The 10,513-nt window shown below is 36.3% G+C and overlaps 1 pseudogene; it reads left to right on the top strand.

The window, feature by feature from the left end:
- Window positions 1–6,903: 6,903 nt before the first annotated feature.
- On the top strand, window positions 6,904–10,109 carry LOC139181728 (vacuolar protein sorting-associated protein 35 pseudogene; annotated as a pseudogene).
- The last annotated feature ends 404 nt before the right edge of the window (window positions 10,110–10,513 follow it).

Below are 10,513 nucleotides of genomic sequence, written 5' to 3'. Positions count from 1 at the left end.
TAATTAGGTCCCATGTGTTTATTTGTGCTTTTATTTCCAATATTCTGGGAGGTGGGTCATAGAGGATCCTGCTGTGATGTGTGTCAGAGAGTGTTTTGCCTATGTTCTCCTCTAGGAGTTTTATAGTTTCTGTCTTTGAAAACCATGGATATGCGGATAATGAGAACAGTCCTTCACTTGAGAATCAAGGGTTCTGGTTCTAAAGATGTTTGACCGATTTCCAGTTATACACCCTTGGAAAACCCATTAAATATGAGCCTAAATTGCTTTATCTGTTAAAATAGTGCAACAAATTATATTATCTCAAGTATTATTAGTAACAATATTTAAAATGTAATAACATTTTATAATATTAAAATATTATATAGCAGTATTACTATTTGTCAATATTTAATAACATAATTTAAATATATTAGCATTTAATAATAGATCTAACAGTATTTTATTAAACATTAAAATGATATTTTTACTTAATAACATGGAAAGTATTTCCAATGATAAAATCATACGTTTTTCAAAGAAGTATCAGTTTTAAATGTGCTAGAGTTTTGCAATGAATGAGATTTTTTATGTAATTTAATAATATAATGAATATATCTTAACCACCAAAATGTTGTGATTTATTGGTTGAGATCTTGCTGTAAAAATTTAAAACTGTCTTTTAAAACTGGATTCTCATCACTGTGTCAAAGAAAGAATCAAAAAGGAAAATAGAAAATATTTTGATATGAATGAAAATGAAGGTACAACAAGGCTTATGACATACATCTAAAAATGAATAAAGAAAAATATATACCTGCAAATATTTGCATTTAAAAAAGAAGAAATATATCTCAAATAAATGACAAATAAGAAATACATTAAAATGAAAGCTGTCTTTGTTTTTTTTTTTATTTTATTTTAAGACACTGGAAAAAAAGAGTAAATTTTATTAATGCAATTAGAGTCAGGAAATAATAAAAATAATCTAGCAAGGAAAACAGAAAAAAAAATTGCAGTTACTAAAATCAGGAAACAAAGAGAGGAAGTTACTACAAACTTTAAAGTCATAAAAAGGATTAGGGTAGAATATTATAAAGAGAGGAAGTTGAATTACTGACTAAAAATTTTTCTACAAAGAGCCCAGGCCTAAATTGTTTCATAGGTGTATTTAGCCAAAAAATTAAGGGAAAATTATTATCAATTCTTCACAAATTCTCTCAAAATAAAGAAGAATGAAATTTTCTCAACTCTTTCCATAAGACTACCATCGCTCTGATATCAAAACAAGAAAAAGTTTAGAAGAAAAGAAAACTACGAACAAATAATCTATGAACATAGATGGAAAAATCTTCAATAGGATGCTAACAAATGGCATCATCAATATTTTAAAAGGGTTATATGCCAGGACGAAGTGAGATTTATCACAGAAATGCAAGATTTATTTAACATCTCAAAATCAATCAATCATGGGCTTCCCTGGTGGCTCACACGATAAAGACTCCACCTGCAATGTGGGAGACCTGGGTTTGATCCCTGGGTTGTGAAGATCTCCTGAAAAGGGAACAGCTACACTCCAGTATTCTTACCTGGAGAATGCCATGGTCAGTGAGGCCTGACAGGCTACATTCCATGGGGTTGCGAAGATTCAGACACATACATCATAGCATTAGTATAAGGAGCATATGGTCATCTCAACTGATATAGAAAAAATATTTGACAAAATACAACAGATATTCATAACAAACACTCAAGAAATAAGAATATAATGGAAATGTCTCAACTCAATAAATAGCATTTATGAAAAATGCACAAGATCATATCATACTTAATGCTGAAAGGTTAAATGATTTTCCTTAAAAATCAAAACAAGGCAAGTGTTTTAGTCACTCAGTCATGTCTGATTCTTTGTGCCCCATGGACTGTAGCCTGCCAGGCTCCTCTCTCCATGGAATTCTCCAGGCAAGAATACTGGAGTGGGTTGCCATTTCCATCTCCAGAGGATCTTCCCAACCCAGAGTTTGAACTTGGATCTCCTGCATTTGCAGGCCAATCGTTTACTGTCTTAACCACCAGGGAAGTCCAAAAACAAGGCAAGGATGTCTGGTATCATCAATTTTATTCAGCATTGTTCTGATGGTGCTGTGCAGCGTAATTAGACAAGAAAGTGAAATAAAGAGTATCCAAGTTGGAAAACAAAAGTTGAATTTTTTTTTTCTATTTTCATAAGACATTATGTTGTGTAAAGAAAAATCCTAATGGATCCATCTCCTAGAGTAATGGACATAAAAACAAAAAGAAACAAATGGGAGTGATTAAACTTAAAAGCTTTTGCATAACAAAAATAACTGTAAACAACCTACGGACTGGGAGAAAATATTTGCAAATGATGCTACCAAAAAGGGTTTAATTTTCAAAATATACAAACAGCTCATACAGCTTAATATAAAATGAACAAATAACCCAATGAAAACATGGGCAGAAGAACTAATAGACATTTCTCCAAAGAAGACATACAGATGGCCAACAGGCACATGAAAAGATATTCAGTATTGCTAATTATTAGAGAAATACAAGTCAAAACTTCACTGAGGTATCACAGACCGGTCAAAATTATTATCATTCAGTTTAGTTCAGTCACTCAGTCATGTCTGACTCTTTGCGACCCCATAGACTGCAGCACACCAGTCTTCCCTGTCCATCACCAACCCCTGAATCATGCTCAAACTCATGTCCACTGAGTTGGTGATGCCATCCAACCATCTCATCCTCTGTCATCCCCTTCTCCTCCTACCTTCAATCTTTCCCAGCATCAAGGTCTTCTCCAATGTGTCAGTTATTCACATCAAGTGGCCAAACTACTGGAGTTTCAGCTTCAGATGAAATCAATATTCAGGGCTGATTTCCTTCAGGATCAAGTGGTTTGATCTCTTTGCAGTCCAAGGAACTGGCAAGAGTCTTCTCCAACACCATGGTTCAAAAAGCATCCATTCTTTGATGCTCAGCTTTCTTTATAATCCAACTCTCACATCCATACATGTCTACTGGAAAAACCAGAGCTTTGGCTAGACGGACCTTTGTTGGCAAAGTAATATATCTACTTTTTAATGTATTGTCTAGGTTGCTCATAGCTTTTCTTCCAAGGAGCAAGTGTCTTTTAATTTCATCACTGTGGTCACCATTTGCAGTGCTTTTAGAGCTCCCCAGAAAATAAAGTCTCTCACTGTTTCCATTGTTTCCACATCTATTTGCCATGAAGTGATGGGACCAGGTGCCATGATCTTAGTTTTCTGAATATTGAGTCAACTTTTTTCACTCTCTTCTTTCACTTAATTATCATCCTTAACAGTCAACAAATAATGAATGCTGAAGAACGTGTGCAGACAAAGGAACCTCAGTATATTGTTTGTGGGAATGTAAAATCAGTGTAGCCACTATGGAGAACAATATGGATGTTCCTTTAAAAATTGAAGATAGAGTTACCATATGATCCTGCAATCCCATTATTGGGAATATATCCAGAGAAAACTGGAATTCAAAAAGATATATACACCTCAATCTTCATAGCAGCACTGTTTACAATTAGTCAAGATACAGAGCTTCAGAGGTGGCTCAGTGGGTAAGGAATCCACCCACAATGCAGGAGACTTGGATTCAATCTCTGGGTTGGGAAGATCCCCTGGAGGAAAGCATGGGAGCTCACACCAATATTATTGCCTGGAGAATCCCAAGGACAGAGTAACCTAGCGGACTACAGTCCATAGGGTTGCAAAGAGTCAGACATGACTGAAGTGATTTACCACAGACATAAAAGCAACCTAAATGTCCATCAACAGAGGGATATATAAGGAAGATATTTTGCATATATACATGTGTCCTAAGTTGCATTAGTCATGTCCAACTCTTTGCAATCCTATGGACCATAGCCTGCCAGGTTCCTCCATACATGGCATTCTCCAGGTAAGAACATTGGAGTGGGTTGCCATGCCCTCCTCCAGGGAATCATCCTGACTTAGGGATTGAACTGGCTTCTTTTATGTCTCCTACATTGGCAGGCAGGATCTTTACCACTAGCACCACACACACACACATACACACACACACACACACACACACACATATATATATATATATATATATGAGAGAGAGAGACATATATATAATGGAATATCACTTAGCCATAAAAAAAGTGAAATAATACCATTTGTAGCAACATGGATGGACCTAAAGGTTATCATATTAAGTGAAGTAAACCAGAAAAAGACAAATATCATAGGATATCACTTATATGTGAAATCTAAAAAAAAAGGGGGATAAAAATGAACTTATTTACAAAACAGAAATAGACTTATAGAAAACAAATTTACATTTACCAAAAAGAATAGTGGTGGGCAATAGAGATGAATCAGAAGGTTGGGATTAACATATACACATTACTATATACAAAATAGACAAGTAATAAAGACCCACTATATAACAATAGAACTATATTCAATATATTGTAGTATCTATAATGGAAAAAATTTTATATATATATATATCTGAATCACTTCGCTGAACACTTGAACACAAAATTGCAAATTCAGCATGCTTCAATTAAAAAATCCTAATGAATCTATAGCAAGGAAAGATAAGAAAGCCTTCTTAAATGAACAATGAATGAAATAGAAGAAAACAGAATGAGAAAGACTAGAGATCTCTTCAAGAAAATTAGAGATACCAAGAGAACATTTCATGCAAAGATGGGCACAATAATGGATGGAAGAGTTATGGACCTAAAAGAAGCAGAAGATATTAAAATAGATGGCAAAAATACACAGAAGAGCTATAAAAAAAGATCTTAATGACCTGGTGATCTCTTACCTAGAGCCAGACATCCAGGAGTGTGAAGTCAAGTGGACCTTTAGGAAGCATTACTATGAACCAGTTTAGTGGAGGTGATGAAATTCTAGGTGAGCTGTTTCAAATATTAAACGATGATGCTGTTAAAGTGCTGCACTCAATATGCCAGCAAAATTGGAAAACTCAGCAGTGGCCACAGAACTGGAAAAGGTCAGTCTTCATTCCAATCTCAAAGAAGGGCAATGGCAAGAATGTTCAAACTACCATACAATTGCATTCATTTCATATGTTAGCAAGGTCATGCTCAAAATCCTCCAAGATAGGCTTCAACTGTATGTGAACTGAGAACTTCCAGATGTACAAGCTGGATTTAGAAAAGACAGAGAAACCAGAGATCAAATTGCTAATATCCATTGGATTGTAGACAAAGCAGGACAATTAATGGAAAATCAGCTCTTTCATTTACTATCATAAAGCATTTGACTGTGTGGATCACAACAAACTGTGGAAAATTCTGAAAGAGATGGGAATACCAGACCACCTTACCTGTTTCCTGAGAAACCTGTAGGCATGTTAAGAAGCAACAGTTAGAACAAGATACGGAACAATGGGCTGGTTTCAAATTGGGAAAGGAGTATGTCAAGGCTGTATATTGTCACCTTGCTTATTTAACTTATATGCAGAGTACATCATGAATAGTGCCGATCTGGATGAAGCACAAGCTGGAATCAAGATTACCAGGAGAAATATCAATAACCTCAAATGCTCAAATGACACCATTCTTATAGAAGAAAGTGAAGAGGAACTAAAAGGCCTTTCGATGAACGTAAAAGAGCAGAATGAAAAAGCTGGCTTAAAACTCAACATTCAAAAAACCAATACAGTATACTAATGCATATGTATGGAATTTAGAAAGATGGTAATGATAACCCTGTATGCGAGACAGCAAAAGAGACACAGATGTATAGAACAGTCTTTTGGACTCTGTGGGAGAGGGAGAGGGTAGGATTATTTGGGAGAATGACATTGAAACATGTATAATATCATATATGAAATGAATCGCCAGTTCAAGCTCGATGCATGATACTGGATGCTTGGGGCTGGTGCACTTAGATGACCCAGAGGGATGGTACGGGGAGGGAGGAGGGATGGGGGTTCAGGATGGGGGACACGTGTATACCTGTGGTGGATTCATGTTAATGTATGGCAAAACCAGTACAATATTGTAAAGTAATTAACCTCCAATTAAAATAAATAAATTTATATTAAAAAAAAATGAAGATCATGGCATCCGGTCCCATCACTTCATGGTAAATAGATAGGGAAACAATGGAAACAGTGACAAACTTAACTTTCTTGGGCTCCAAAATCACTGCAGATGGTGACTGGAGCCATGGAATTAAGAGATGCTTGCTTTTTTGGAGAAAAGCTATGACAAACCTAGACAGCATATTAAAAAGCAAAGACATTACTTTGCTGACAAAGGTCCATCTAGTCAAAGCTATGGTTTTTCCAGTAGTCATGTACGGATGTGAGAGTTGGACCATAAAGAAAGCTGAACACCAAATAATTGATCTTTTTGAACTGTGGTATTGGAGAACACACTTGAGAGTCCCTTGGGCAGAAAGGAGATCAAACCAGTCAGTTCTAAAAGAAATCAACCCTGAATATTCATTGGAATGGCTGATGCTGAAGCTGAAGCTCCAATACTTTGGTCACCTCATGTGAAGAGCCGACTCACTGGAAAAGACCCTGATGCTGGAAAGTATTGAATGCACGAGGAGAAGGGGGAAACAGACTAGATGGTTGCAAGACATCACTGACTCAATGGACACGAGTTTGAGCAATGTCCAGAAGATGGTCAAAGATAGGGAAGCCTGGTGTGCTGCAGTCCATATGATCACAAATAATTTGACAAAACTGAGCAACTGAACAACAGCTATGAATCTATGAAAAAAAATTGAAGAAATAAATTCAGCAAAATTCAGAACACAAGCTGGGTATGTAAAATCAATTGTATTTATATATCCAACTGATGAAAATTTCCAAAATTAATTTATTCAAAAATTAGATTCAGGTGGGTGCTTCTCGCTGCAGGCTTAGGGGAGTCGCCATGCCTACAACACAGCAGTCACCGCAGGATGAGCAGGAAAAACTCTTTGATTAAGCCATACAGGCTGTGAAGGTCCAGTCATTCCAGATGAAGAGATGCCTGGACAAAAACAAGCTTATGGATGCTCTGAAACATGCTTCTAATATGCTTGGTGAACTGTGGACTTCCATGTTATCACCAAAAAGCTACTATGAACTTTATATGGCTATTTCTGATGAACTGCACTACTTGGAAGTTTACCTGACAGATGAATTTGCTAAAGGAAGAAAAGTGGCAGATCTCTATGAACTTGTACAGTATGCCGGAAACATTATCCCAAGGCTTTATCTGTTGATCACAGTTGGAGTTGTATACGTCAAGTCATTTCCTCAGTCCAGGAAAGATATTTTGAAAGATTTGGTAGAAATGTGCCGTGGTGTGCAACATCCCTTGAGAGGTCTATTTCTTCGAAATTATCTACTTCAGTGTACCAGAAACATCTTACCTGATGAAGGGGAGCCAACAGATGAAGAAACAACTGGTGATATCAGTGATTCCATGGATTTTGTCCTACTCAACTTTGCAGAAATGAACAAGCTCTGGGTTCGAATGCAGCATCAGGGACATAGCCAAGATAGAGAAAAAAGAGAACAAGAAAGACAAGAACTGAGAATTTTAGTGGGAACAAATTTGGTGCGCCTTAGTCAGTTGGAAGGTCTAAATGTGGAACGTTACAAACAGATTGTTTTGACCAGCATATTGGAGCAAGTGGTGAATTGCAGAGATGCTTTGGCTCAGGAATATCTCATGGAATGCATTATTCAGGTTTTCCCTGATGAATTCCACCTTCAAACTTTGAATCCTTTTCTTTGGGCCTGTGCTGAGTTACACCAAAATGTAAATATGAAAAACATAATCATTGCTTTAATTGATAGATTAGCTTTATTTGCTCACCGTGAAGATGGACCTGGAATCCCAACAGATATTAAACTTTTTGACATATTTTCACAGCAGGTGGCTACAGTAATACAGTCTAGACAAGACATGCTTTCGGAGGATGTTGTATCTTTACAAGTCTCTCTCATTAATCTCACTATGAAGTGTTATCCTGACCATGTGGACTATGTTGATAAAGTTCTAGAAACAACAGTGGAGATATTTAATAAGCTCAACCTTGAACATATTGCTACCAGTAGTGCAGTTTCAAAGGAGCTCACCAGACTTTTGAAGATTCCTGTTGACACTTACAACAATATTTTAACAGTCTTGAAATTAAAACATTTCCACTCACTCTTTGAGTATTTTGACTATGAGTCCAGAAAGAGCATGAGTTGTTACGTGCTTAGTAATGTTCTAGATTATAATACAGAAATTGTCTCTCAAGACCAGGCGGATTCCATAATGAATTTGGTATCTACACTGACTGAGGATTAGCCAGATCAACCTGTAGAAGAACCTGAGCCAGAGGACTTTGCTGATGAGCAGAGCCTTGTGGGCGGATTCATTCATCTTCTACGGTCTGAGGACCCTGATCAACAGTACTTGATTTTAAATACAGCACGAAAATATTTTGGAGCTGGTGGAAATCAACAGATTTGCTCCACACTGCCACCTTTGGTATTTGCAGCTTACCAGCTGGCTTTTCGCTACAAAGAGAATTCTAAAGTGGATGACAAATGGGAAAAGAAATGCTAGAAGATTTTTTCATTTACTCACCAGACTATTAGTGCTTTGATCAAAGCAGAGCTGGCAGAATTACCCTTAAGACTTTTTCTTCAGAGGGCTCTAGCTGCTGGAGAAATTGGTTTTGAAAATCATGAAACAGTAGCATATGAATTTATGTCCCAGGCATTTTCTCTGTATGAAGATGAAATCAGTGATTTCAAAGCACAACTGGCTGCCATCACCTTGATCATTGGTACTTTTGAGAGGATGAAGTGCTTCAGTGAAGAAAACCATGAACCCTTGAGGATTCAGTGTGCTCTTGCTGCATCCAAACTTCTGAAGAAGCCTGATCAGGGCCGAGCTGTGAGCACCTGTGCACATTTCTTTTGGTCTGGCAGAAACACAGACAAAAATGGAGAGGAGCTGCATGGAGGCAAAAGGGTAATGGAATGCCTAAAGAAAGCTCTGAAAATAGCAAATCAGTGCATGGACCCCTCTCTATAAAAAGTGCAACTTTTTATAGAAATCCTGAACAGATGTATATATTTTTATGAAAAGGAAAATGATGTGGTCACTATTCAGGTTTTGAATCAGCTTATCCAAAAGATTCGAGAAGACCTCCCAAATCTTGAATCCAGTGAAGAAACAGAGCAGATTAACAAACATTTTCATAACACAATGGAGCACTTGTGCTTAAGGCGGGAAACACCAGAATCTGAAGGGCCAATTTATGAGGGTCTCATCCTTTAAAAAGGAGTCAGGCTCCCATCCTCCTTTCCATGCACATCCAGTAAGGGTTTTATTATACTAGGCTTTCCTTCCACAGATTGTGCCTTTCAGAAATGCTGAGGTAAGTTTCCCGTTTCTTACCTGTGGTGTGTTTTACCCAGCACCTCCGGACACTCACCTTCAAGACCTTAATAAAATTATTCACTTCATAAGTGTTCAGGTCTGTCTGCTCATTCTAAGTAGCATGATTGATCTGCTATTTAAAATTCCTGTGATCTGTTTAAAACAAACAAACAAAAAAAAGCCAAAAAATCCCCACTTATCTCTGTTACTAATGAAGCGCCCCTTCCGTTCTTTCTGTTCTGTTTCACTGTTGAGTGTATAATTTCCTTCATTCCTTGGAAGTACTAACCTGTAAGTATCTTTGTTCTGAAATTAATTTAGAGGAAAGAAATACTGTATGTGAAATTCAGCTTGGGCTTCTTCCAAATTGCAAGATCAGGCCATGTGTAATATTTTCCCTAAAATTAGAGAATATTGATGCATGTTTGAGGATTTTAAAGCACCATGGTCTAAACCAGAAGCTATATTTTGCATATTTGGACTCAGCCATCCATTAAGAACTTATGTTGTCTTCTGGACATATTTATCAAAATAATTTTGTTCTAAATAGTATAAAATAGAAAATTTGTGATCTATATAATTTATGTATAACCTTCATTGTTGTAAATTTAGGGGGAAATGCATCATACAGTTATGATTTTTTTTTTCACCAGTGAAACAATAAAGTTGCTATTAACAAAAAAAATTAGATTCAAAAATTCAAAATTCGATTTCAAAAATTTGGTTTATAATAGCATCAATAATGATAAAATATTTAGGAATAAATTGAACAAAAGAAGTGTAGTATGTATACTCAGAGAACTTCAAAAAGTTGTCATAGAAATGGACAAAGTACAAAACAAATGGAAAGAAATCCCATGTTCATGGATTAGAAGATTTAATATTTAGGTCACAATTCTCCCAAATCTACTCCAAATTCAATGTTATTCCCATCAAAATTTCAATCTGATTATTTTAAGAGAATGACAAGTAGTTCCCAATAATCACATGAGCACTCAAGGGACCTATAATAGCCTAAACATTCTTGAAACTGAATACTATTGGAAGACTCAAACATCTGGATTCCAGAATTTATTACAAAAC

Source organism: Bos indicus, chromosome X, assembly GCF_029378745.1.
Source record: "Bos indicus isolate NIAB-ARS_2022 breed Sahiwal x Tharparkar chromosome X, NIAB-ARS_B.indTharparkar_mat_pri_1.0, whole genome shotgun sequence".
NCBI classification, from domain to species: domain Eukaryota; kingdom Metazoa; phylum Chordata; class Mammalia; order Artiodactyla; family Bovidae; genus Bos; species Bos indicus.
Note: the sequence above shows the minus strand (reverse complement) of the source record. Positions and strands in the feature narration are given on the sequence as shown.